This window comes from Eurosta solidaginis, chromosome X, assembly GCF_040869045.1.
Source record: "Eurosta solidaginis isolate ZX-2024a chromosome X, ASM4086904v1, whole genome shotgun sequence".
Lineage (NCBI taxonomy): Eukaryota > Metazoa > Arthropoda > Insecta > Diptera > Tephritidae > Eurosta > Eurosta solidaginis.
Genome location: NC_090324.1, coordinates 126176924 through 126204336, shown reverse-complemented (window position 1 = coordinate 126204336; position 27413 = coordinate 126176924). Strand labels below are relative to the sequence as shown.

The 27413-nt window shown below is 40.1% G+C and overlaps 1 pseudogene; it reads left to right on the top strand.

The window, feature by feature from the left end:
• The first annotated feature begins 1242 nt into the window (after nucleotides 1-1242).
• LOC137235135 (glucose-6-phosphate exchanger SLC37A2-like) lies at nucleotides 1243-27413 on the top strand (annotated as a pseudogene).

The window sequence follows — 27413 nt, the reverse complement described above, 5'->3', positions numbered from 1 at the left end:
TGTCACCCTGTGAGCTACAAATGTTGACCAGGAACACGGGGGTTTTCGAATCCATGCTAGGACGATGGTCGAATCTGTCCATAGGTGAAGGTTAAATGTGCCTAAGTTTAGGTTCTCCATCACAGTTTCAGCCAGCAAGACGGCACCGCATAACTGCAATCGTGGTAATGAAATAAGCTTTCGTTCAACAAAATCGATCGACTAATACAAAAGTTATAAGCATTCATGTAAATATTCCCATTTAATATTTAAGTACCTTAATGGTAAATATGTGTGAGTATTCGTATATCAGTTAGTTAGTTTTTGCAGATATTTTTGTTTTCTCTCTAAGCTCTGTTTTATTACAAAAAAAAAATAAGCTTTCATTCAACAAGATCGATGGACTAATACAAAAGTTATAAGCATTCAAGTAAATATATCCATTTAATACTTAAGTACCCTACTGGTACATATGTGTTAGTATTCGTATATCATTTAGTTAGCGAATATTAACACATATGTACCAGTAGGGTACTTAAGTATTAAATGGATATATTTACCTGAATGCTTATAACTTTTGTACTAGTCCATCGATTTTGTTGAATGAAAGCTTATTTTTTTTTTTGTAATAAAACAGAGCTTAGAGAGAAAAAAAAAACAAATCTGCAAAAAAATAAAAAGTTTTCGAGATCCTTCCTCTCAAATTACAATTTTTTTTATTTTTACAAAAAAACGGAAAAGATCCGTAACGATTGTTCGTTATCTTTGAATCTGCAGGGCCTAGCAAAAAGTGTTGCTCAATTCGTTCTTGAGATATATATGATTTAGTGGACCGAATTTTTTTTTTGTGGAAAAACCCGTTATTCGTAAATAGCTCAAAAACTTTACAATAGAATTAAAAAAAACTTTCATTTTCGAAATCAGGGGGTGATTTTACATATGAATTTCATAATGGGGTCTCTGGTGCAGAAAAAAAATTGGAATTTGTGATCCAGTGTTATTGGAGCTTATACTACAACCAACAAAATAAGTCTGAAAAGCCGTGATTTTTGAAGGGGATGAAGAAAATTAATGAAACTTTCGCTACGGACTGTGATTCCAGAACACGATGATGTGTATCTTACATCAAAAAAATGTATTCGCTTTTGAACAAATGCCCTTTTGCCTAAGGTAAATAATTAATTTTTTAATTCTGGGTATATACATAAATGAATATCATAGCACAGATAGGGAAAACAATAACTGGGATATCTTAGCCCGAATATGCACATGCATGGTGGCGCACCGACGTTTTACCCATGTCCATGTTTGCAACTGCGCAAAGATATAATATTCAAAGGATTTATAACTGTCCTTAACTATTTAGCGTACACGGCTTACCATGTGTCCATAAAAACTATATCAGTCGCCAATCCGTATTACAACAAAATTGTTCAAGTCCAGCCAATACTGATAGTGACTGCGGCTATCCACATTTTGATGTGCCAGATGCTTCTACACTATTTGGTACACTCGGTTTAACATTTATTGTTGCTTATGCCATTTCAATGTTTGCCTCTGGTATTGTTGCTGAACGCGTTTCATTGCGTTATTGTCTTAGTTTACGTTTTTTATTCTCAGGACTGTTTACACTGCTTTTCGGTGCTGCTGAATCATGGAATATACATAGTATGTGGTATTTTGTTTTAATACAAGCGTTAGGAGGCATTGTTCAGATAACGGGATGGCCAGGTGTTCTAACGCTAATGGCACGTTGGTTTTGACGTTCGAAAAGTGGCCTCATTTTTGGTATATGGAATATGCATACCTCAGTTGGCAACATTTTAGGTAATTTATTTGCGGCACATATTGTGGGAAATAACTGAAGGTTATCGTCTACTGTGCCGGGTGCTATTATAGCTGGCTTGGGATTTGTAATGGTTTTATTTGTGGTTGATGATCCAGAAATGGTTGGTTCACCATCAACTAGCCATCATGCACATTTACCAGTTAGTCCTAGTGATGCAGATTATGAAGAGAAAAACGGCAATACGTCTGTTGTGGCTAGCTATGAAGCGAAGATTGGCATTCATGGTTATGCAGACGATTATACTGAAATCAATCATCGTGCATCTGAAAGTACACCCATTTTGGCACGTATTATATCGCAGTCAAATACACATCAAGAACGCAATGCTGTTGGTATATTTGAAGCTCTGGCAATTCCTGGTGTCAACGAATTCTCTTGATGTCTATTTTTTGCTAAAATTGTTAGTTATACATTCCTCTATTGGCTACGACTTTACATACAGTTTTCAATTACATTAAGCTGCCGATCTATCCACCCTATCCGCACGTTTTGCTCTACCGGCAAAGCGCCCATAACCAATGACAAGGTGGGTCGGATGTTGAAAGCGGCTTTTATTCTTTAATTGAAAACGCGCTGTTGCAGATAGTGCTGCTGGAGAATAGAACCGATTTCACATCACAGCAAGCATATAGCCTGGAAAGAGAGACTCAGGGTGAGTACTAAATAAAAAATTCTGGCTTACGAACAACGAAACGTTGTTCATGTAATCCAGAGCAGTGCATTTTTAGGTTTTGGCCCCAAACGTTGCAAGCAATCATAGAGAGAGAAAAGTTGTATGACTGTCGTTTGGTGCTCGAAGTTATCAGTGGCCTGGTGGCTACTGAGAAACAGTGCACTATTTATTAGAGATGGACAAAATTTCTCAACGATCAGGCCTTATCCTTTTCATCATTAAACAACTAAAATGATTCAGAGGAAGTGGATGCATTGAAGGCCAGTGTGGTGGGTGTGGTGTATGATCAAGAAAAAGATACAACCATGTGGGCTTGCAAACTATTAAAGTCAAACTTAAAGGTTTGGTTCAAGGTAAATATTTTATTTTTTTCTCAAGTTATTTTTCCGAAAATGCTGAACTTTTTTTTTTTTTTTTCATGACTGCTTATTTCAGTGACGGGGGATTGGCAGATGGTACGTAGCATGGCATGTGCTAATCGATCATGATGTACCTGAGGAGAATATAACATTGGCATCATTGTTGATGATTGAAATTGGTGTATACACAATTACATATGCTTTCCCGAAAGTGAAAATTATAACACCCGCATTGGATCCCGAGGTAAAGGAAAAACTTTCACGTGCTATTTTAGTTTCACCGGTTTTGGCTTTAATAAATTTGATATTGGAACCAATGGGTTGTCTATTCTATTGATGCCTCAACATTTAGGGTAGCTAAAGTGGGTGAAAGGGAAGATTGAAGCACTCTTATATTTATGATGAGCTGCACCCGTGATGACTATTATACAGATCACTGTTGGTAATTGAGGTTTTTATGTAGCTGCTATTGTTGTTGTTGGTCAATACCTCGAATGAACACTGTTACTTTGCGCCAGCAGTGTAGTCACAGAACGAAGAAAGGATATCCTTTACGGCATCTGAATCCCCGTTTAATTGTAATATATTTCTTCCAGCGTACTTAGTATTTGTACGTAAAATCCGTTAACTTTGTTAATTCGTGGAATGAAAATAATGTTTTACAATGCCAACCCACTCAGCGTCTCGATGATTAAAGTGGCAGTTACCCACGAACGTACGTAGAAAAAACGTGTCAGCTGACACGACCTAACTTATGAGTGTGCAATATAAACGAAAACTCACCGACGTTCAACGAACGTACGTACGTAGCCCGGAACGTAGAAATCAAAACAATTTTGATTTTTTTCGTAAGAACGTGTCAGCTGATCGCTATCTCACAAGACAGAGTTGCCTATTAAATATTTTGTGTGCTATGTTTGGACCAATTGCAGTTATTATACAAAAAGGCCTAATGATTGTTTGTTTAAAATTTTGTTGAAATATCCTAAAATTATTATACAAAGTTGGAGGTTACAAATAAAAGAATTAGAAATTCTTATCCAGTATTTGTTTCTGCCATTTGCACCATGAAAAATTGTAATTCCAAAAGTTGATGTTTGCATAAGCATGCATGCAAATTGGTCAATGGCAACAGTGCATTGCTCTAAACAATACACACACAAATATGTTATGTACATGTACACAGACGCACAGACGGTCAACCGTGTTTCGTACGACAAACGTCCGTACTTACGGCACACGTCGGTGGGTAACTGCAGCTCAACTTTTAAATTTCCCCACATCTAAATACGATTTAATTACTCTTTATGACTAAATAATGAGCTATCATACAATTGAAAAAAAAAGGAAATAATCAAATATGAAGACTTTTAATGATCCAAAACTGAAAAGCATTTTTTTCAATCACCTTTTTGGAATCATATACCAATAAAATGGGTTTACTTTAGGTGATCAAAAATTTATAATCATTTTAAGGTACATTTTTCTCCCGACGATACATCAGTTTTCGAACAGAAATCGCTTTGTGAACGTTTTAATCATATTGGGGTATGATATTTGGTGTTGCTTTTGGTATAGCTCTTTTCATTGGTTTTAGTTGGTGCAAGGAATTTCAAAGAAATACAGAAAAGATAATATTTAAATCAGTAGGAATTATCACTACATCTAGCACAAAAAGCGAAACTGAATAGTGTGATTACGCTTTGATACATCAGCGGAACTTTGTACATCCCGTATACAGTTTTCGCAATCTTCTGTGTCTAGTGATGGAGATTTATCTTTCTCACTGGCAATTGATCGAGAGACTGAATCAGGCTACTGTTTCTATAGAAATTGACTCAGCATAAGTGACTATTCGTAATTTGTATATAAGATTTAAGATTCGAAATATAGATAAACTTGGGGTTGGTGTGGTGATTGCCAAAGAGAGACAGAATTCTTTAAATTGTGAAGAGTTGGTTGTTCTTATTGCGTTGTGGCCGGAATGTGCCATACAGTAAACCCTTCAAAGGAAAAAAAAACATTTAAGGGGTTTTTGTATAAGCCAAGGAAATTTCTTCGCTTTATTATGAATTTTTATAATAATGAAGAATGGAGAGTTCTTTTTCTTTTGTAGAATTGATATCTGTGTGGGGGGTTGGTTGTAATTGATGATTCAATGGTATTCTGTGGCAGGTAGTGGATCTTGGGATTCTGTTGGCCTCGTTTGGGGTGAGCGAGAGCTGGGTTAACGGTTCTCCTTATCCCTCGACAGGTTCCCGGTAGGTGCTCCTTCCATCTCCGTCACCCAAGAGCGCGAATTTTTGAGGATAGTGTTGATTCCCGTGGCGAGCCCGAGGATTCCGGTGTGACACACAGTGCTTAGGGTGGTTGGAATCCTCAGGGGGAGCCTCACATGGTGGGTCATTGTGTAGTAGTTTACATTGCTAGATGTCCGGTCACGTGACGAACCCGAGGGTCCCGCAGTGGGCACTGAGTGCCGAGGGTGGTTTGGAATCCTCAGTGGTAGCTTCGCGCGTGGCGTCGGGACTTTATTTTAGTTTATAATTAGGTTAGGTTAGGTTAGGTTAGAGTGGCTGCCTCCGCTGTCCGAGCGGAGACTCACGTAGGCCGTTGTGGCCCGTTGTGCTACCACGCAGGGGGCCCCTATTTCCTATTACCCTACTTTCGAAGAAGAGGAGAGTTTAGACCCCAGTGAGGCCAAACCAGCGCGTTTGCCTAATGAAACGCAAGATATCGTTTGGGTTTATAGATTCAAGCTCCGCAAGGCACCCAAAAGAGTGTCTGTGGAGGCATTGGTACCTGGTTTTTGACAGTGCGGGACAGTGGCACAGATAGTGCTCAACGCTTTCTATCTCCTCCTCGTCCCTGCAGCTGCGGCAGAAGTCATTTGTCAGCAGGCCCATATAGGCACCGTGAGTGCCCATGAGACAGTGACCTGTAAGAAGGCCCACTAGTGGGCTTATAGAGATACGGTTTAATAATATCACCGATCGCGATCTCTTTTCATCCAGCTTAGGCCAGATTTGCTTCGATATACTACATGTAGGTTCCCTCGCCCATCTGGCGTTTGCCTGATCCGTGAAAAGAGATCGCAGGTGGTATTTGCAAGTGTTTAGAGGAGGGCTGGCCCAATCAGCGGAGGTTGTTGTTTGCAAGTTGGTGCCTTCCCTAGCTAGCTCATCCGCAGCGCAGTTTCCTGAGATGTCACAGTGGCCAGGAACCCATATTATGCTTAGGTTGCAATTTTCAGCTAGTTTGTTGAGGGTTTCTCTGCACTTCAATGCCACTAGTGACGAGGTGTTACTGCATTGCAGGGATTTTATGGCAGCTTGGCTGTCAGAGAAAATTGAAATAGAATTGGTTACCTGTAGGTTAGCCAGATAGCGGGCTGCTTCCCAGATAGCTATGAGTTCAGCCTGAAAAACACTGCAGTGATCAGGTAGGCGAAAGCTCTCGCTTAGATTGAGCTTCTCCGAAAATATCCCGCTGCTGACTCTGTTGTTTAGTTTAGAGCCATCTGTAAAAACGGAGATTTCGTGTGATCCGGGCTCTACGCCGTTTGCCCACTCGTTCCTCTCTGGGATTCTTGTGGAAAATTTGTTGTCCCAGCAGGGGGGCGATGTTGTATGGTCCAATTTCAAGAAGGTTTCAGGGACTTGCTTCAGGATCCGGGTGTGACCAAACCTGCAATCCCTCCATGGTTCGATAGCGTTGAGCCTCGCCGCGTTGCAGGAGGCACAGTTGTTGTTTAGTTTAGAGCCATCTGTAAAAACGGAGATTTCGTGTGATCCGGGCTCTACGCCGTTTGCCCACTCGTTCCTCTCTGGGATTCTTGTGGAAAATTTGTTGTCCCAGCAGGGGGGCGATGTTGTATGGTCCAATTTCAAGAAGGTTTCAGGGACTTGCTTCAGGATCCGGGTGTGACCAAACCTGCAATCCCTCCATGGTTCGATAGCGTTGAGCCTCGCCGCGTTGCAGGAGGCACAGTATCTGCCATATAGATCAGTTGGGAGAAGGAATAATATGGTTTCAAGAGCTTTGGTGGGAGTGGAGGAAAGGGCACCGCTGGTGAGCATTGCCGCCATCCTCTGCACTCTAGTTACTTTACTCCTGTTAGATTCGATATCGAGTGCCGTCCACCATACGGTCACGGCGTAGAAGAGTATGGGTCTCACCACTGCCGTACAGATCCAATGGACTATGCGTGGCTGGAGACCCCACCTTTTTCCGATTGCCGACTTACAAGCGTAGAGAGCCATTGTGGCTTTCCTGGATCGTTCCTCCACATTTCGTTTCCAGTCAAGCTTCCTGTCTAGAATAACTCCGAGATATTTAACCTCGGTAGAGAGTTTGATTTCCTTCCCGTTTAGGGATGGGAGGGTAAATTCCGGTATACTGCGTTTGCGGGTAAAAAGGACCATCTCAGTTTTTTCACTGCTGATGCTGAGTCCGCATTCCATAGACCATGTGTTTGTTAGATTAAGAGCATTTTTCAGGAGTTCGCCAAGCACCGGAAGGTGTTTGCCGGTAACTGTCAAGGCTATGTCGTCGGCATATGCAATGACTTGGCATCCGGTGGGCCGTAGTATAGATAACAGAGCGTTCACCGTCAGGTTCCATAGTAGAGGAGAAAGAACGCCCCCCTGGGGGGTACCTCTGTTGGTATACCTTATTAACGATGAGCTGCCCAGCTCAGAGATAATGATTCTCTTGTTTAGAAGGAGCTCGACGAACTTCACAAGAGGCTCTTCCACCCCTAAAGAACGTAGAGATTTTGTGACCACTGCTGGGAGAACGTTGTTGAAGGCTCCTTCTATGTCGAGAAAGATACCCAGCATAAATTCTTTAAAGGCAAGACCCTTCTCTATCTTAGTAGTGATAGCATGTAGAGCTGTCTCTACGGATTTGCCCTTAGAGTAGGCGTGTTGGTTGTTGGAGATGAGTGCCTTATTTGCCGATCGTCTAATGTAGGCGTCCAGCAATCGTTCTAGAACTTTTAGGAGGAAGGAGGTCAGACTTATTGGTCTGAAATCCTTTGGACTGTTGCCCGATATCCTGCCTCCTTTGGGTATGAAGACTACCTTTGCCTTGGTCCATTCCGTGGGGATATAGACCAGGTTGAGGCAAGCCTTGTAGATTTTAGCTAGCAGCGGGCTTATAACATCGCTTACAGCTTGCAATTCAGCGGGAAATATTCCATCCGTTCCCGGAGATTTGAAGGGTTTAAAGGACTTGATTGCCCAGATAACTCCTTTTTCACTTACAATGTGGTCCAGGGGTTGAAATGGCCCTGGGTTAGATTGCTTCTTCTATTTTTGACGATGAGTCTAGCTCACCGAGAGAAGCAAATGTTGTGTCTAAAGGAGGCGCTTCATCAGTTGTTAGCGGTAGGCTCGGCCTACCGTGAGAAGCGTTCTTTAGGAGAGTAGAGGATAGGACTTTTTTATAAAGGTTCCAGTCCGTACGTCTCCTATTCCTGTAAGCCACCTATGATCAGAGTAGGAGTTTTCGTTGGAAACTCTCCAATTTTTGACAAGGTCAGAGAATTCCCCAGAAACTAGAGTAACATCTAGAACCTCCTTCCTATTTGAGGTGATGAAAGTTGGTTTGTCTCCAGAGTTGCATATACTTAGATTGTTACTTATAATAGAATCAAAAAGAGACTCACCCCTACTGTTAATGTCGGTAGAGCCCCAAGCAGTGTGATGTGCATTGGCATCGGCCCCAATTATTATCGGGAACCCTTTATTGTGGGCCTCCCGTACCGCTTTGCAAAGCCGGTCCTGCACAGAAGTTGGGCGATCGTGCGATAGATATGCGGACATCAGCCAAATTGTTTGCCCTGTAGCTCGAGGCTAATACAGGTAAAGTCCTCGTCCCTAAAAGGAGATAGTAAAATAAATACTAGATTTTTCTTTACTAGAATACAAGATCTGATTCTACCTTTCACGGGCGGTGTCACCAGCTGGTAGTCCTTAGAAAAGAGTCCACAGACCTTACTGCCAACGACCCAAGGCTCCTGGACTAGAACGACGTCCTCATACGTAGTGCTGAGGCGTAATATTAGGGCAGCCGAGGATGCCTTAGAATGGTGCAGGTTTATCGGTAGTACCTGCGCGCCCGTTACGTTTCGTTTGTGGCATCGACGTCCATCCTCTGCTGATCCGCATCGTCGGATGCCTCCTCTACGATAGTATCGTCGAATTCGGCATCCGACGTGTCGGATTCCAGCAAAAGCTGCTCGTCCATGCCCGTAAAGAACTGGCCCGCAAACTCAGATACCGAGAGTGTATCGCTCTCGGCATCCGGAGTGCTACGTGCCAGTTCGTCGGCCCCATGTCCACTCAAGGTGTTGCATGGGACCGTGAGATTCCATGTGGCGATTGCGGGTTCGCTCGAGGCGGTATCCCCGATCACCAGATCCTCCGGAGCGGTGGCGGTCCCTTCCGCAGTGCCATGGGCAGCAGATCCACTCAGGGTGTTTCTGTCTGACCCCTCGCCCTGCGGTACAGGCTCACCCTCGTCCGGTGTTTCCTCCTTCGCACCATCCCGTAGAATTTTCAACGTGATGGAGTAGAAGCCGTAGCTTAATACTCCACCACATTCGTCAAGCCAAGGGAGAGAAGCCTCGTTTATGATGAAACCAACATAACGCTGCTTCGCCCTTGTCTCGCCGACCCGGACTATCCTCCAATCGCTCGAAGGCAGCTCCGGATTCGACTCCGCGATGGTATCAAGGATTTCGCCGGGATCCGCTATGCCGTCTGGGACCCAGGACCAGGCTCTCGGTCTGTTCGGAATTTCTTCCACACCGACCGCATCCAACCTGGCCCCAGGCCACAGCTGTCCCAGCGAAGCTATGGCGAGTTTGTAAAGCTTGCACGAGCGCTCATCGGCGCAGGAAACAAGCTTGACGCTACCCTGGTACTAGCCGGCATCACGGATAGTGGGAGCCGGCCCCGGATGCTTGGTCATGATGTCCTTAAAGATCTTGAGAAGGCCGTTAAGGACATCCTTCCAGTTATCCGGGGTCATGTTCCCATCCGGGTGACCGCGGTTCAAAACCGCCAGCGTAAAGTTGGCCTTAGCCGCCTCGCTGAAGGTTTTGGTCAGGGCAGGGGGAGTAGAGGCCGAAGGCCGGTGCCTTTTGGGATCGCTCGAGGCATTTCCCATAGACCTTTGTCTCTTAAGGGCCGGCATCTTCGGGTCAGAAGTTTGTTTGGTGGCAGAAGAGGAAGGGGTGGAGTTTTGTTGCTGCTCTTCTTGGCAGCAATAATCTTCTTGGCCCAGGCCAGAGAACTTTTTTGCTCTGCCGTCAACTTGTCGCTGGGAGAGTTGCCAAGTTTCTCAACGATTTTGACGGCATTGCGAATGTTCCGCTGGTTGCGGACTGAAGTCGGGATTCGCTTATTTGCCTTGGAACCCTCAAGGGGTTCAGCCGGCTTGCGAGGTAACTTTGCAGCGGTGGAGGCAGTACTTTTGTCCGTGGAGGATTTAGTGCTGTTACCAGCCACCTGCTGACAAGAGGTGCCCGGTACGGGCCCTCTTTGGAGCTAGCTTTGCCGGCTGCTGCGGAATTGGACTTGCCCTCAAAGGGTTTAGTTCTTCCGCTAGCTTGCACAGTTGGCCGAAGATTTTTTTGTTGCCGTGAAGGCCTGGTCGGTGCGGTTCCCGACGAATTGTGGACTTTTTTAATGCCTAGTCCAAGGGCGGCATCTTTACCCGTGCAGGGATCCGAGGCCAGGTTTTTGTTATTCATTAAAATATCTTGTTCTTTAGCTGCCTACTAAGGTGAGACCGTTCGGCAGCCTGAAGTTAAAGGGATAGGGGAAACAATGCGGTCGACTGCGGTAGAGCCCCATACCGCAGCAAGTCGCCGTTACTCCCGGAGGTGGACCGGTATCCGGGAGGCTCCGTAAGAATACAGTCGGATGCCCCTGACTGCAAACCATCCAATGGGCACGGAATCGCATAACACCCTGGATTAGGGGTGGACCACTTTTCAACTGGGCGCGGTCCAGTTCCCACCTTGAGGCCACGTTTAAAAACCATTTCCATATGCCTAAGCTATTAAGGAGCTGGGGCACAAATGGAGATAATTCCTAAACTTAGCTAGCACTCCCCTGGAAGGGGAAACTGTTGTGCATATTACCAGCCGGCACCCTCTGGGAGGGTTCAGCCCAAGGATTTGCGCCAGCCAAGTTAGTTTATAATTGGTTTGAAAATTGTCCGCTGACGTGGTGAGCCTGAGGATTCCGGGGTTGGCACTGAGTGCCTAGGGTGGTTTTGGAATCCTCAGTGGAAGCCTCCCACGTGGGGTCGAAATTCTTAATTTTTCCTAGGTTGCGGTGTTAGGGTGACGCGATGCGTTGGTAGGAGTCCCTACCTGGAAGTCTATGAGGGAAAGGGGGGTGGGGGGGGGGGAGGTGTTGTAAACGGGTGGAAATTACGAGTCTTACTCACCTAGGTATGAGGACCAATTTCGTAATTGGTCTTGTGGTTTGTCCCCTTGCCGTGTCCAGTTCGACGACTCGAACTCGGTTATCGGGACCATAATGAAGGTTTGTTATCCGAACTAGTCTCCATCAATTGGGAGGCAAATTGTCCTCTTTTATGACGACTAGTTCTCCCTCTTTGAGGTTTGATTGTGGATGCTTCCACTTAAGGCGTTTCTGCAACTCGGTGAGATACTCAGTTTTCCATCGTTTGCAGAAGGTTTGATGCAGCGCCTTAAGTTTCTCCCAACGGTTGACGAGTGATGCGCGATTCTCGCAGACGTCGATTTCGGGTGGCGCTAGTAGATGGCCCCCGACAAGGAAGTGTCCGGGGGTAAGTGGCTCGAAGTTGGACGGGTCAGTTGAAGAAGGGCTTAGGGGGCGTGAGTTGACTCAACCCTACAAAGGAGTGTACTAAACTCTTCGAGGGTGAATTTATGATCCAATGCGATCTTCTTGAACCGAGTTTTGAAAATCTTGACTCCCGCTTCCCACAGCCCGCCCATATGAGGAGCAGCTGCTGGTATGAGATGCCATGTGAGGGTTTGGTGGGCATATTTGGAGAGGGTTTGGTTGCGCGCGTCGGCGAGGAACGCATTAAACTCGGAGCGGAGGGCCCTGGACGCTCCGACAAAGTTCGTTCCGTTGTCGGAATAGAGGTATTCCGGCCATCCTCGTCTGCCGACCAAACGCTGCTAGAAACGCGGTCGTGGGTCGCTCGTATCCTCTAAATGAATCGCCTTAGTCGCAAAGCAGACAAATAGGCAGACGTAGCCCTTTGACATTCGGCACCCTCTTCCGCTGTAGGACTTTTTATCGAATGGTCCGGCAAAATCCACCCCGGTATTTGTAAAGGCCCGAGAAAACGTGGTGCGTTCCGCAGGGAGAATTCCCACGAGTTGTATCGGGGAACGTTTGGGAATAGCGGTCAGGCCTTGCAATTGTGAATGGTGGATCAAATCAAGTTTTTGACCCGCGGTATCCAATACTGCGTGCGTAGGATCCGCAGCATTAGCTAGTTTTCGCCATGTAGGGAAATGGTTTGCACAAATTGGACTAGAAGACGGGTGAGACGGCAGGCGTAAGGGAGGACTATCGGGTGACGCTCGTTGAAGGGAAGGTCCCTGGATGCGTTGAGACGACCCCCCCCACTCATAGAACATTATTTGCGTCGATAAAAGAGTCTAGAGAAAGGATTTTGCTTTTGTTTTTAATAATTTTTGGGCCAATTGTTGAAATTTAAATATTTTGATTTTCAGAGCTTTAAGGCCGTTAATTAAAGACAAAAACTAAGTTTTTCCTTGTTCTCCTACGCGTTTCGATGTTTTTACATATTCTTCAGGGAGCCTGGTTTATTTAACATAAAATAAAAATAAAAATTATTAATATTTTCACAACAACCAACATTCATCAATATTTCACTTACATTAATTTGTATAATTACACACATTAAAATATAATTTAATTGTGACTACAACAATAACAATAATAATAAATAACACAACATTCTGCACATTTAAAAAGAGCCACTGTGTCCATTGCCTCGTACACTGTAATTGATTGCAGTCGTGTAGGCGCAGTTTATGTTATCCACATCTTCTTTGACATTCATCGTTTTGTTTACTTTTTGTTGTATGCGCAGCCCTTCTAATGTTAATCTCGTTTTCTCCCTTCTCTCAATATCTATAATTTTCGTGTTCTCAAAATCTGCTGTATGGCCTGTGCTAGTCAGGTGCTCAGCAAGAGCTGTAGTGGTTTTTTTGTTTTTCTCGTCGGTTTTATGCTCATTTGTTCTTATGTTTAACGATCTCTTCGTGGTTCCAATATATATTTTATCACATTCTTATCCTATTGCTCCATTGCACTTTATTTCATACACTACGTCGTGTTGTTGATATTTGCTTATCTTGTCCTTTGTTTGTGTAAATATTGTGCTAAGTGTTTGGTTTGGTTTGTGTGGAATTTTTATGTTGTTGTTCTTTGTTAAGCTTTGCATTGATTTGTTGTCTGTTAGGCCTGGTATGTATTTGACGCCTGTGTATATTTTCTTTTCATTTTCAGTTCTTAAGCTTACATTATTTCGCGTATTGTTAGGTATGTTTGCCTTGGTTGTTGTAATCCATGCGTCTATGAGTTTATTAGGGTACGCATTTTTGTATAAAATGTTTTTAATTCGTCGTTCGTTTTCTTTCATGAACTCCTGTTCGCTTAAGTTTAGAACTTTCTTAATAAAGTTAATTGTCGTATTTTTCGTCTGCACCCATGGGTGGTTGGAGTGATAGTTTATCATCCTTGATGATGCTACGGCCTTGGAGTACCAATTAGTTTAAATTTTATTGTTTGATTTTATTATTTCAACGTCTAGGAAGGCTATTTTGTTTTCTTTCTCTTTTTCTATTGTAAATTGGATTTTATTATGTCGTCTGTTTAGAGTTTTTAGTATTTCTTCCGCTTCCTTGGTTTTTATTATTGCTAATATATCATCTACATACTTATTTAAAAAATAAATAAATAAATGTAAGGCGCGATAACCTCCGAAGAGATCTAAGGCCGAGCTTCTCTTCCAATTTGCGTCGTGCTCCTCTTGATTTTTCCCTACAAATTGGCCGGACGGGACCTACATGTTTTATGCCGACTCCGAACGGCATCTGCAAGGCAGATGAGTTTTCACTGAGAGCTTTTCATGGCAGAAATACAATCGGAGCGCTTGCCAGACACTGCCGAGGGGCGACCCCGCTTAGAAAAATTTTCTTCTAATTGAAAAATCTTATTTCTAAAATTTTGATGTTGCTTTGCCCGGGAGTTGAACCCAGGGCATACGGCGTGATAGGCGGAGCACGCTACCATCACACCACGGTGGCCGCCATATATACTTATTTATGTATTTGATATATATGTCCTTAGTTTTTAATTCGTCAATGCTGTCGTCAAGAATCTTATCCAGCACTATATCAGCTACAGTTGGTGACAGTGGGTTGCCCATTGGCATTCCGTAAACCTGTAGGTAGAAGTTTCCATCGTATGTAAAGCAATTATTATCCCTCAAACAAAATTCCAAGCAGGTTTGAAATAGTTTGTTTGTGAACGTCGTATGATCGTTTAACTTTGCCCATTGTCTCATAATTGTGCAAATAGCCGACGCGAAAAACAAAAAAATCACTACAGCTCTTGCTGAGCACCTGACTAGCACAGGCCATACAGCAGATTTTGAGAACACGAAAATTATAGATATTGAGAGAAGGGAGAAAACGAGATTAACATTAGAAGGGCTGCGCGTACAACAAAAAGTAAACAAAACGATGAATTTCAAAGAAGATGTGGATAACATAAACTGCGCCTACGCGACTGCAATCAATTACAGTGTACGAGGCAATGGACACAGTGGCTCTTTTTAAATGTGCAGAATGTTGTGTTATTTATTATTATTGTTATTGTTGTAGTCACAATTAAATTATAATTTAATGTGTGTAATTATACAACTTAATGTAAGTGAAATATTGATGAATGTTGGTTGTTGTGAAAATATTAATAATTTTCATTTTTGTTTTATGTTAAATAAACCAGGCTCACTTAAGAAGATGTAAAAACATCGAAACGCGTAGGAGAACAAGGAAAAACTTAGTTTTTGTTTTTAGTTAACGGCCTTAAAGCTCTGAAAATCAAAATATTTAGATTTCGCTTTTGGCTGCGATGGGTTTCCTAGTTCTCAGAGAGTTCACTTCCTCGGCATAGTGGTTTTTTTGGTAAATTGTGATGAGACGGCTAGTCGTAGCCTTGATTTCCGCTTTAAAAGAAGCTTTTGTTTTGGGATGAGTTCTTTTCGAGAATTTCATGATGTAGGAAATGACCCCCAATGCCGTCGATAGATCGGAAAATCGATCGAGAATATCCCCGCTATTGTTGGTGTTTATTGCTGCATGCACTTGCACTCGTTTGTCTTCTATATTTGTATGGTAATCCTATCCGTCTTGAGATGGCCATTTCGCTTTGCCTTCTTGCAGCCAAGAAGGTCCCTACCACCACAACGAGTTTTCGACTAGGTCCGTGGCTGGAAGTCCTCTTTTGGATAAGTCCGCTGGATTTGATGCGGACTCGACATGGTGCCATGCTTTCGTTCCTACCTTCTCCACGATTTTTTTCACCCTGTGAGCTACAAATGTTGACAAGGAACAAGGGGGTTTTCGAATCCATGCTAGCATGATGGTCGAATCTGTCCGTAGGTGAATGTTGAATGTGCCTAAATTCAGGTTCTCCATCACAGCTTCCAAAGTCTCAGACAGCAAGACGGCACCGCATAACTCCAATCGTGGTAATGAAATTGTTTTTACTGGTGACACCCTCATTTTTGCCATGAGTAGACTAGCGTATGTTCTATCGTTGATCTTAGCTCGCACGTAAACCGTAGCCGCGTAGGCTTTTTCGGACGCGTCACAGAAGCCGTGAATTTCTATATCGTTGGTTGGGGTGAAGTGCACCCACCGAGGTATACGAATCCGGTTAACGGCGGAGTACTCCTGCATAAAGGTTTGCCACCGATCTAAAGTGATTGCGGATACCGGTTCATCCCAATCCGTCCCCTACAGCCAAATGTTCTGCATTAGTATCTTGACTACGATGATAACTGGAGCAAGCCAGCCTAACGGGTCGAAGAGTTTGGCGATGGCAGATAGGATCGCCCTCTTTGTTAAGATGTCCTGGTTTTCGATTGGTTTCGCTGTGAAATAAAAATAGTCGGAATGCGCGTTCCAACGGATGCCTAGGGTTTTTACCATGCTCGCTTCCTCGAACTCCAGAAAGTCTTCCGTAAGCCTGAGAGGTTTGGGTATGCCCTGTAGTGTCCTACTGCAATTAGAGGTCCACTTTCGCAGAGGGAATCCTGCTGACCTTAATGCAGCTGTGATTTCATCGCGAGCCGCGATTGCTGCCTCGATGCTATGCCCCCCTGCAAGGACGTCATCGACGTACATACTGTTTCGCAAGATTTGCGCTGCGGTTGGCAGAGATGCCTCGACCTCATCTGCAAGTTGATGTAGGGTTCTGATCACTAGATAGGGGGCACAGTTGACCCCAAAGGTTACCGTGTTGAGCTCAAACACGCTGACATGGTCCTCTGCTTTGAGTCGAAAAACTATTCTTTGGTATTGGGTTTGATTTTCCTTTACCCAAATTTGCCTGTACATCTTCTCAATGTCGCTATTGAAGACGTTCTTGTAGAATCTCTATCGGAGGAGCAGTATTGTTAAGTCGGATTGAAGTACTGGGCCGGTGTGTAGCACATCGTTCAGGCTTGTGCCATTGGATGTCGGGCACGACGCGTTGAACACGACTCTCACTTTAGTAGTTGTACTTTCCTCTTTGATAACCGCATGATGCGGCAAGAAGTAGCAATCAGATGATTGTGGTGGTACTACGGTGCGTACCTTGGACATGTGCCTTAACGTGACGTATTCTGTCAGTACCCTGTTGTATTTCCTCTGTAAGGCCGGTGTCTTGGCTAGGTGTGTCTCGTTCCGATAGAACTGAGAGCAGACGCTCTTAAGAGATGGGCCCAAACAGAGCGTTTTTGGGAAGTCCTGTTTGAATGGAAGGGCGACGGTATACCTTCCATCTGAATTCCTTTCCGTCGTGTTTTTATATAGTGCCTCGCAATAGGCATTGTCTTCAGTCAGGGCTTTTTTTGTTGGTATGTTTACAATTTCCCAGAAAGCGGTTAGTTGCTTGTCTAGGCTAATTTCGTTAAAAAAGGATACTCGTGTATTGGTTGGGTGAGGTGCATCTGCACGATCGGTTAAAATCCAACCGAAGACTGTTTCTTGGGCGAGAAGCGTATTTAGAACGTTCTTCCGTAAACCGTTCAGTATTATCTGGGGATAAATGTGGCCTCCAAGTATGAGGTCGACTGGTTCATTAATAAAGAACCTCTTATCCGCCAGATTCAGATCAGGGAACGCTTGCCGAGTCGTTGCGCTCACTTGGCAAGTCGGAAGGTCCCCTGTTAATAGAGGCAGGACTAGGGCCACTGTATTTATGCTTACTAAGGGGTCTGTAAGCGAACCTAAGTTAATCGAACATGATTCCTTTACCTGTGCAGATGGTGTATTGTTTATTCCTGACACTTGCACATGCAAACGTTTGGACGGAAGGTTTATTCGCTTCTTTAGTCTTTCAGTTATGAAAGAGCATTCGGACCAAGAGTCTATCAGCGCTCTGGCGGAAAATTTAACTCCGTTGTGGATTATATTAACCCGCGCTGTTCCTAATAACACCCCTTTTGTTGTTTTAGCATGACACGAGGTGACGTTGTTAGCATTATCTTGCCCTTTTTCAGCTTCCAGTCTTGCTCTAGCCTGTTGTGAGGTTGAAGGTGTGTTGTCAGTGGCGTTTTGAGTCCACCTTTGAGGCGTTGTCTTTTGTTGTGCTATCGGGAGATGGGGCAAGGTGTTGTGCCTTGCGTGGCACGTGCTACAGTTGAATCGGCTAGTGCATCGTGTCACGGTGTGTCCACCCGACAAACAATTCAGACAATAACTATTGCTTTTTACAAACTCGATTTTCCCTGACGTAGACAACCTACGGAATTTTTGGCAATTTCGTAATTTGTGCTGCATACTGTTGCACATCTCACATGCCGATTTTGGTACGCTGGCTTGGTAAACGCTAAGTTTCGTAGAATTTCCCTAGAGTTCGAATTTTGACTTTTGGGTGCTTATGTGGTTTTGTTACCCCTAAGATCAGAAACCGTCTCTAATGTCTGGAAGCGATTGGACAGAAATTTTTCCATATCCTCCCATTTCGGGATATCTCTTTTTCGTTCTACGGTCTGTTCCCAAAGAGCCAACGTAGATTCAGGGAGTTTTGTGGAGCATAGGTAGGTTATAATTGCATCCTAATTTGTGATGTCAATATTATGACATTGTAGCGCAGAAATGCAATTGTTTATCTCCCGTTGCAGCTTTTTGATTGAGGTTCCACACTCCTGTTCGACTGCCGTCAGATTAAATAAGAGTTTTAGTTGTGTGTTGACGAGGATACGTTTATGTTCGTACCTGTCGCTTAAGTTTTTCCAGGCGGTTGCAAAACCCTCGTTTGTTAATGAGCACCTGCCCACTATTTCTTTTGCCTCCCCTTGAGTTTTTTGTTTTAGATAATATAATTTCTCGACATCTTTCAGATCAGTATTGTGGATGTATATCGCCGTGAACATATCTCTAAAGGCTGGCCTGGAAAGGTAGTCGCCTTTAAATACATCGGTGTCACAAGGCGGCAGGCGCATTTTATGTCCACGGCGCGAAGAGTCTTCATCCTTTGCTTCATCCTTTGCCGGCTGTGGGGTGATAGCTTCGGCTTCAGCCGCCACAGCAGACATGCATTGCAGGTAGCATGCGAAGCAACTTTTATTCTTCTTTCTTAGTGAGCTGAGCTCGTCTTTGGACAGCTCAGGATTGCTGAGAAGACTTTCATATGTGGACTTGGTCTTCTTCCATAGTGCCCTTAGCTCCTCTTGCAGTAGTGCAAGGGTATACTTGTTTCGGGACTCGGCCGGGGCGGAGTTGAACTCTTGTTCAAACTCGACTATGGAATCAGCCAATCTCATATAAGTCTCCATTGATTTTATTAATTTGAATATCTTGTTTCTTTAAAGGGTTCGAGATTGGAGGCAAAACTTAGTGGCGTTAGTGTGTATCTAACCGCAGCAAAAATTATAAGTGTGTTTTGTTTTTTGAACGTAGCCCAGCTATCAATCCTGCTGTGATTATGCTGTATAAGTAAAATCCTTCAAAACACACGGATTGAAATTCTGGTCTGATTGAATGTGTTAACACAGATAGCAATCTTATGTATATTTAGTGATAAGCAAAAATTTGAATAAGATGTAAATCTTGACGTGAATGAATGTGTGGCCAGTGATATGAACCACTTATAGAGATCCTCACGAGGATTATGTAAGCCACAGATAGAAATCCTGACGAGGATTTAATGTGTATACAGTGATATGGAAATAAACACAGATATAAATCCTGACGAGGATTTAGTGTGTATAAAGTGATATAAAATACAGATTGAAATCCTGAGAGGATTTATTATGTATGTAGTGATATGCAGCACAGATAGAAATCCTGAAAGGTTCTAGTGTGTACAAAGTGATATTAAACACGGATAGAAGTCCTGAAAGGATTTAAAGTGTCTACAGTGATGTGCAATGCAGAGAAGAGAATCGTCTGCAAATATTTAATGTGTCTTAACAGGTGTGTTGGACACAGATAGAAATAGTTTCCAAAAACTTTGGCGTGTTTAAAAAAAATTAAAAACGCAGATGGTAATCCCAATGTGGATATAGTGTGTAAAATTTGCACCACAGATAGAAATCCCAACGAGGATTTAATGTGAATACAAAAAGGTGATGTGAACGTGGTGAGTATTCCCGAGTAGCCAACCAGGGTATCTTTCCCAATATAAATAAGAAAATAAATTTGTTTATCCAACTTAATGTGGAAAATTACACTTTTAATTATTTATTATAAAAAACGATGAAAAAAAAATACAGCTATATGATATAAAGCGATCAGTATAAATTGTGTTTGTGACCAATTGTGATGAGCCACTAGCCACCCAACGCAGTGCTAATTTTTCGGCTTTTTGGTATTATTTCAGCGCGTAAACTGATTAATAAAGCGAATTCTGTGATAGATAAGCTAAGGCTATCAACCAAGTGAAATTATGGTTCCCGACTAGGAAGTTTGTCAATGTATGTGACGATGTGGGGGTACAACACAGTGCAGTGATGAGTGTGAAAAAAACTAAAAAAAATTAACTGACTGTCTGCCTTGAGCGGTGTCGAGTAACCCTTATCACTGGTGGGGGGAATTATCCGATCGTCAAAAGGCGATTGGTGTGTTTATAATCACGAAATCTAACAATTTCACTTGCTTTGCCTTTTTTGTCTATCACGGAATGCACCTTCCGTACGTAAAATCACGTAAATAGAAAAAAAAGTTTGTGCAACCAAGCAAAACCACGGACCTTGTGTTTTTAGTTGATCGACTGTAGCTGATGAATGTGATGTTATGATGATGATATGATGTGTATGACTGTAAGATGTGATACTAATGGATGTGATATATTATAATGATTTGATTGTGATGTTGTGTGATGAAGCTAATGGACTGTATGATATAATGGATTGTATGTGATGCTGGATGGATGTGATGATTTTAATGTATGTGTGAGTTAACGAGTTGCTTGCTTGTCTCGTTTTTTGCTCCCTCGCTGGTTTGTGATATATGTCGATAATACCTTTGTTCACAGTAAATTATAATTTTCAAATTCTCAACTTTTCCAAATGTTCTGATTTTCTGGGTTTTTGCCAAAAAAAAAACATATTCTCAAAATCTTACTTTCCTCGGCGCGTAAGGACCAATGTTTTGCGGGGCAGTGTGGACCCGGGGAAGTCGGCGTGTGCGTTACAAATAAAAGAGAATAAAAACCGAATTAGTAAATCGCAACCACAAGTTTGTTTACAAAATATAATTTTATTGAAAATGTATAAAGGAATAAGCGACGAGCTACAATATGATTATGAAAGTGAAACACTCACAAACTTCCTGGTCGTTAGGAAAGTTAATTAATTCGCAATATAAATAGCAATTCCGATTTAATATGCAGTAGTGCAGAACGAAATTAATGGAAATACAAAATGCACTTGACACATTCAAATTTATCAAAGTGATTACTTGCAGTCTTACTGCAAGTGCAAGTAGTTAAGATATAAGAAATTTACACTTGGCAATTCAAAGCGTACAATTATAATTTTATTAATTCAAATGCGTACGGATGAGCGCAATTATGATGCGGAAAAGCTATATATATCAATTAAATCGACAATTCACTGTGCGCTTGGAAAATTCATATTTATGAAAATTAATAATTTGCAAATATTAATTACAATGAAAATCGCACTTAGTAAAAAATGGAAAATTTGGGAAATGGTTGGTTTATATTACTCACCTGGGGCTATCTGCTGGCTCGTGAACGTTCCAAAATAGAAGAAAAAGCCAAGACCGCGAACAAGTCCGCGGCACTTGCCGATAGCTAACTTTCGTTGAATTTTTCCCCTTCAAAGTTAGCTCTCGGCTGGTGTTAGCCGTTACCGGTATTAATAACAAAATAATTAATGTGCGTGTTAGGGTGGTCCGAAAAATTTAGGCTGGTGGCCTAAACACACATATAGTAATAGGAGTAACGTTCCTGCCAAATTTCACCACGATATCTTCAACGACTGCAAAATTACAGCTTACCAAACTCTTAAATTAAAAGTGGGCGGTGCCACACCTATTGTCAAACATTTTACTAATTTTCTGGGCGTGATTATAGTCCGATTTCGTTCATTATAAATAGCGATCTGAGATGAGTGCCCAGGAACTTACATGCCAAATTTTATTAAGATACCTCAAAATTTACTGAAGTTATCGTGTTCACGGAAAGACGGACGGACGGACATGGCTAAATGAATTTTTCTTTTCGCCCAGATCATTTTGATATATAGAAGTCTATATTTATCTCGATTAGTTTATGCCGTTACGGGGTACCGTTATGCGAACAAAATTAATATACTCTGTGAGCTCTGCTCAGCTGAGTATGAATACAACTTGTACTTAATTTACTCCTAAACAGCTACATATCTTTAAAACTTCTTTCAATAATTCAATCTCACCTGTATTGATAGACACAGCAACTCTTAAAAAAGGGACAAATTAATAACAATACCACAATTAATAATTTCAAAATAACCGTTTTAAATGCATCGGCCAGGGAATAACCACTTTAGGTACAGTTACAGCATATTTAAAGGGATCTATTAATTAAACACAAATTTCACGTAGTAGAAGAAATATGTCCTAAGTAATTTTTGCAAAGAAAATTTTCAATTTTATTGATTTTAACATTTTAGAAACGCAAAAGGTAATTAACTCACAACACATTTACTTTAATCGAAATGAATATCAAGTAAATGACAGGAAAGAATTTTAGCTACTTCTTTAGTTATTTTGAAAAAGGAGTTTGGATGAGATAACTGAGTATGAAAATTCAATATTTTATTGATCCAATATTTCAAATTGATCAATGTATAGATACCGGTTCAACTTTCTAAAGAAAAAATATGTTCAAAGTAATTTTGAAAAGAAAATTTTCCTTTTAATCGGTCTCAAATTTCAAGATATGCCAAAGAAATTGCTTTACAACATATTGACTTTGATAAAAAAAATATTTGTTTATATTGATCAAAGTATACCAATCAAAGTTTTTTATGAAAATGTATGTACAAAGTAGTCTTTTGCAAAGTAAATTTTCCCTTCTGTCTTCTTTATAACATATTAATTTGATCAAAAAATATTTGCTTATATTGATCAAAGTAAACCGGCTCAAGTTTTTGATGAAAAGATATGTCCAAATTAATTTTTTGCAAAGTCAATTTTTCCTTTTATGGTTCTCAAGTTTAAGGATGTGAAAAGTAAAGTTCTTTACAATATATTTACTTTGATCAAAAAATATTTTTTCAAATTAATCCAAGTAAACCGGTTTAACTTTTTGATGAAATAATATCTTCTAAGCAATTTTATGCAAACGAAAATCATGCTCCACAAGTCACTTACCGTACCCGTCCTGCTATACGGTGCAGAAACATGGACCATGACAACATCAGATGAAGCGGCTCTGGCAGTGTTCAAGAGAAGAGTTCTTCGAAAGATTTTTGGACCTCTACGTGTATGCGATGGCGAGTACAGAAGAAGATTTAATGAAGAGCTTTACGCAGACATCAGCATAGTACAACGAAGTAAAACGCAGCGGCTACGCCATGTTAAGCGAATGAAAGATGACGCTCCGTCTAAAAAAAGTTTTTATCGGAACCCGCCTGGGAAGCAATTGGCGCCAGTTGGACGGCCATGACCGTTAAAACGGTTAAGCGCCAATTAAGTGAGTAAGTAAAAGTTAATTACTTTACAAAATATTTACTTTGATCAAAAAAAATTTTTTCAAATTAATCAGAGTAAACCGGTTCGAGTTTTGATGAAAAAATATCTTCTAAGTAATTTTATGCGAATTAATTTTCCCTTTTATCGTTTTTAAATTTTAAAATATGCAAAAGTTAACTACTTTTCAACATATTAAATTGATAAAAAAAGCATTTTTTTAAATTAATCAAATTAAACCGGTTCGAGTTTTTGATGAAAAAATATGTCTAAAGTAATTTTTTGCAAAGTAAATATTTCCTTTATCGTTCTCAAATATAAGAATATGCAAAAGTTAATTACCTTACAACATATTTACCTTGATCAAAAAAATATTTTTTCAAATAGTCAAAGTAAACCGGATCAAGTTTTATAAATAATAATAATTAAGTAATTTTCTGCAAAGTAAACTTCCCTTCTATCGTATTTAAATTTTAAGACATGCAAAAGTAAGGTACTCTACAACATATTTACTTCGATCAAGAAACTATTTTTTTAAATATGTTCAAAATAATTGCTTGCAAAGTAAAATTACTTAACAACACATTTACTTTGATCAAAAGAAATATATTTTTCAAATTAATCAACGTAAACCGGTTTGATGAAAAAATATGTTCAAACTAATTATTTGCAAATCAAATTCTTACTTTTATAATTCTGAAATTTAAAGATATGCAAAAGTAAATTCATTTATATAAAAAAAATATTTTCCCAAATTAATCAAAGTAAGCCGGTTGAAGTTTTTGATGAAAAATGTTTCTAAATAAGTGTTTGCACACTAGATTTTCCCTTTTATAGCTCTCAAATTTAAAGATATGCAAAAGTAAATTTCTTTACAATATTTACTTTGATCAAATAAATTTTTTTGTTTTCAAATTAATTAACGTAAACCGGTGAAAGTTTTTGATGAAAATATATGTTCAAACTAATTATTCGCAAAGTAAATTTTCCCTTTTATCGTTCTCAAATTTAATGATATGCAAAAGGTAAGTACTTTACAATAAATTTACTTTGATCAAAAAAATATTTTTTTAATGAAAAAATATGTTCTAATTAATTTTATACAAAGGAAATTTTCCGTTCTATCGTTTTTAAATTTTACGATATGCAAAAGTAAACGACTATGGAATATGCCTACTTTATAAAAAAACATTTTTTTTTTCAAATTGATCAAAGTAAACCGGTTCAAGTTGTTGATGAAAAAAAGTCCAAAATAATTTTTGCAAAGCAAAATTTCCTTTTGGTTGTTCTCCAATTTTAAGACGCCCAAAACTAAAGTACTTAACAACATATTTACTTTGATGAAAAAAAATTTTTTCAAATTAATCAAAGTAAACCGGTTTAAGTTTTTGATGAAAGAATATGTCCAAAAATTTCCTTTTTATAATTTTTAAGTTCTAAGACACGCAAAAGTAAAGTGCTTTACAACATATTTACTTTGATCAAAAGAATATTTTTTCAAATTAATCAAAGCAAACCGGTTTAAGTTTTTGATGAAAAAATATTTTCAAAGTAATTTTTTGCAAATTAAATTTTCTGTTTTATCCTTTTTAAATTTTAAGATATGTAAAAGCAAAGTTAAGGACTAATTTACTTTGGTACAAAAATATCTTTTTAAATTAATCAAAGTAAGACGGTTAAAGTTTATGATGAAAAAATGTGTTCAAAATATGTGTTTTCACACTAAATTTTCCCTTTTATAGCTCTCAAATTTAAGGATATGCAAAAGTAAATTTCTTTATAACATATTTACTTTGATCAAACAAAAAATCTTTTTATTTTCAAATTAATTAACGTAAACCGGTAAAAGTTTTTGATGAAAAAATATATTCAAACTAATTATTTGCAAAGTAAGTTTTACCTTTTATCGTTCTCAAATTTAACGGTTTGGAAAAAGGTAAGTACTTTACAATACATTTACTTTGATCAAAAAAATATTTTTTTGATGAAAAAATATGTTCTAAATAATTTTATACAAAGTAAATTTTCCCTTTTATCGTTTTTAAATTTTAAGATATGACAGTTGTTTTTGTTTTATCGGCCTATTGATAAATTTATCAATCAAACAAACCACCGATGTATAGCTAAATGGTTAGCGCAGTGTGCCTAAAGTGTACTGATGATGAAGGCTTAGCACCCTTCGAAATGGATCTATCTGCTCAGCTATGGCAGGTGGTCTCAAAGAGTTTCTACTTACTATATAATATATATAAAAAGAAAAGACTTTGTTCGTCTTGGCGTCAAACCAATTGCATATTCTCGCACGGTGCGTGGTAGCAAGGAGAATATATATATATATATGTAGAAGAAGAAATAAAAGGCGAATAGTTATATTAGTAATGATGACAATAATTAGTTTTATTTTGTGTTAAGTTGGTACAATATTTTATTGGTGGTATGTGGCGTGACAGCAACAGCGAATTTCTTCCTCCGTGGTTGAAATGGAACAGAAACCAAGAAAATGATCTGCGTTGGGTCGGACCGGAGATCGTGCGGGGGTTTTCCAAGGGATATTTGTTATCCGAGGAAAGCTCAGTTACCCGTGTTATATTGCTTATATGGGTGAGTGACTGTATAAGTGTGTATGCATGAATGTGAGCTATACATGACAGTGTATTTATGTATATATGTCCAACTAAATAAATTATGCATTAGTGTGGCCGTGTATAAAGGATATAAATATTTAGGTTCTGACCTAAACATGCCAGCCCCCTTGCGGTATGCAACATCTGTGGGAGGAATTCCATGCTTCAGCTGTCACGCACATGTAGTACTTAAAAACTAGATTTAATTTTTTGTTTATTTCTAACAAATATGTATGGGCTGATCGCGCCCGTACTTGATTGATAATAGAGGCCGCTGTAGGAAGAAAGGAAGCAACATATTAAAGCTGAAAACAAGAATGGGTTACAATTCAACGCACTTTAATAGTATAAGCCTCATTTGGATTTCGAGTTCTTCATAGTCTGGACGAAGAGGAAATGTCTCGTTCCAGATTTCGACGATTGTAAGATCATTTTCCATCTGGAAAAAGAGGCCAATTCTCCGTTCCACATTTTAACTTTATGAGATTTAAGGTTATATCCAGACGGAAAGAACGGGTCTCCGTGCCAGATTGGATTTACTTTGTTATGTTTGGTTTTAATTTTAATAAAATATTTTATTTTAAAACGAATTTTGGTTGGGTGGCGAACGCTTTAATATTTTCGTGAAATTTTGTTATATTATATTGATCCTCTAACATGCCTTTATGTGGCTGGCAACTCCATGGCGGGGAAATACGCCGTATGCGCAATAATGTATTTTCAATGGAGAAAAGAGGTGACCGCGGTTAGGGCTAAAAACCGTTGATCAACTGGTTAGTGATCACTTCCGTAAAGCTCCGTTGAGTGCATTTTATTCTCCCTATACATCGACTTTCGGGTTCCTGAATTGTAATTATTAGTGGAAACTAATATTTATTAAAGTTTAATTGTAATTATTTTCCACTTTCTGTGCTAAGACCTAAAACTTGTAACTTGGACTACGACCGAAAAATTTGTTGTTTCGAATATGATCGAAAATTTATACTTTTATTTTTAAGTTGTGACTACTTTTGTCATAAGATTCATGCCACCCATGAAAAGTTTCGCATTTTAGGCTAGTTTTTGTAGTATTCAGCAAAAACTCTTGCTAAATAAATATTAATTGTAAGTTGTTCTTAACTTTTCGAGTTTTTCCATATTTCATTTGCCATTGGTGGTTATTTTTACAAAAAAGATTCAGTAAAATTGGTGCCTTTGATGTGACTCAGGAACACGCATACTGAAATGTGGTGTTCATTTATTTTGCTGATATGGCAACACCACACCGCGAAATTGGAGTGTCAAGTGCAAGAAAATTAAAGAATGACAAATGGAAGAAGAAGAATGTTATTACATAAAAAACATGATCATAGTAAGTAATGAAAGTTGTAAAATTGTATAATTTGTGTTAAATTAATCATTTTAATGACTTCTTGTTTTCTTTTCTTTTCAGATTATGCAATTTGATATGAAATACTTGTAG